The sequence below is a fragment of the Coregonus lavaretus genome, assembly GCF_964263955.1.
Source record: "Coregonus lavaretus genome assembly, chromosome: 5".
Taxonomy (NCBI): domain Eukaryota; kingdom Metazoa; phylum Chordata; class Actinopteri; order Salmoniformes; family Salmonidae; genus Coregonus; species Coregonus lavaretus.
The window spans coordinates 36,049,543-36,052,133 of record NC_139992.1 but is presented as its reverse complement, the minus strand read 5'-3'; positions in this window follow the sequence as shown (position 1 = coordinate 36,052,133).

The window sequence follows — 2,591 nt, the reverse complement described above, 5'->3', positions numbered from 1 at the left end:
GCTATATCCCGCAGCCTGGGCCTGCACAACTGGGCCTGAGCTCTATCCCAGGACCTGGGCCTGCACAACTGGGCCTAAGCACAGACACGCACGTCACTTCCCCTCTAAAGCTGCGATCAGGGTCATGGTTGTGAGGTCACTTCCCCTCTGATACAACGTCATGACCAGGATCAAGGCGGGACTGTGTCTGGATGATCTGTTTTTAGGATTGGAGATGTTTCCCCAATCCCCACTGCTACACCCATCCTGCTACATCCCAGACTCACTGACTGATGGGCCTCTAAGACTGATGGCTCTATGCTCTCTATACTCACCCAGGCTGTTGTTATGGCAATATGTGGCATGTTTGAATGATTTGTATTGTTATTTATTAACAATTTTGAAAAATGTATATTATGTAAAAATAAACAATACTAATTTTTTGTAACCTTTTTTAATATTACATTAATTATATTTTACTTCATACATTGGATAATAAAGACATTCTGACATCATGTTGTAATGTTTGAACATTTGAGATGATATAGGGGACAGGAAGGGAGGGAGACCTGGGGGTGGGGATTCCAGTGAGCTAGGGAGGGAGGGGAACTTTTCATGCAGTCTGCCTCCTGCACAGGTGTGGATATTGTGTTCAGTCAGAAATAGCTGCTGAGATTACTCTCAACTTGTTCACTACTTTCTGAACCTGCCACTTGTATAAAGGGGAGTAGCAAGATACAGTATGTGAAGGAGTTTGTGGCTCTGGGGTTAAATATTTGCCTTGAAGCCAAGAGGTTGTGGGTTTAAGTCTAATTTCCTGTGCTTTTGTTTCTGCTAATGTTAAATAAATGGAAATAACTATTCCAGGTTTGAGTCTGTGGCTCTGAGGTTAAATCCCTGCCTTGTGGCCAAAGAGTTGTAGGTTCAAAACACCTGTTTGTGTGGATTTCTTCAATTCTCAATGTCAAAAATACAGAGGGAAGGAGTCTGTGGCTTTGGCCCCAAAAAGTACAGGGTTGTAGGCATGAACCCAGGTAACTGCTCTGGAGCATGGTTGGATAATGAGGACTTTACTGGTCAGTGAGTCAAGGCCACCTGAGGGAGTGGCTGCCACACAATGATGGCTGATTGGATGGGGGGCAGTGGTGTTGGCTGGATGGGAGTAGAGGCGAAGAGGGTAAATTCCTTGGTTTCGAAAATGTGGACAGCAGTGGTTATGAAGAACATTGCCTTGAAAAAGTGGGCACTCATTTTTTTTATTGAGATCAATGCGTATCGCGGAAGTTCAGCACTAAAGCACAATTTAAAGGCAATGTTTCCGCGTTGGCAGAGACTGCATTTAACGCTGCATATGTCGGCCTTAATCGGAAATTACTTTAAAATGTATATTGCGCAATCTGTAACACTTCAGCGACACAGATTGAATAGGGCCCTTCATTTTTTAATATAGAGAAGTCTCTATTTAAAAAAATAAGCGCCCAGTTTTTCTCAATAACCGCTGCTCATTGAATCTTTGAGTAGCATCCCCTGGTTCTGATTTAACGCATTCCAGTGCTGCACACAGGGCTTTAACCCATGACCTGTCATTGGAGGGCAAGCTCCTTACCCGTGTGGCAGCCGTGGATTCTTTGGCTAAACGGCCCTAAACCGTTTCCCATGCGTTGTCAATGGCGTTTCTAAACCAACCCGGTTGTAATATAATTCCGGCCACTGGTTGGTTTTGTGGCGCTAGTCTGATTTACCCATAGGGGATGATGTAAACAGGAAGAGCTAGCAAGCTAATATTAGCTAGTGAGTCACAGAAATATACGTTCAGCCTGTTAATGTCTTACTTAATCAGCATGGCTTAACATAGTTTCTTTCGTTTTTGACCTCGACATTCTTGCTGGATAGATAGTTTGATAGCTAACATGTTGGCGCTGCTAGCTAACCTCCTATGTGGATGCCTCCATCTAGTTCCCAAGAGCAACAGACCGTGACGTGGAAAATTATCACTATACTTATTAAAAATCAAAGTTCTTCCAGAGTTTTTGTAGAATCAAGATATACTTTATTACATAGAGCAACAAAAGCCGAGCTGGTCTGCAGAGCAACTACAACACTCGGCCCTCAGTTTATATACAATGTCCATTCCTGTTCATTTTACATACTTTTTAGCTTAAACCCTCCCAGTTCAGTTCTCCACTTCCAAACTTTCATCTTTTGACTGCTCCACCCACTCTCTTAATTTATGATAGTGGCGAAATCTGACTTCTCCTCATATATTTATTTAGTTTGGATAAAATGGTGGCCAAACCAAACTTTCTAATGTAAAAAATAACAGAGCCATCTCCCGGCTCTGCTCTGTTTATTCCAAAACCCATCAATCGATACTTGAATATGGTTTAAACATAGCAGATCCATAACCCATTCTCAACCATATACATTTAAGACTTTCCTAATGCATTGCCTCATATATAACAGTATAATCAATCAAGAGCCATCTCCTGACTCTGGCTCAGACTCCCTCCTTGTGGACCACTCGGTACCACACTCCACATCACTTAGTCTTATTGCCTCATCCTCTGTACCACTATGTACCACTGCTTGTCTTTATAATTAGCTATATGGTC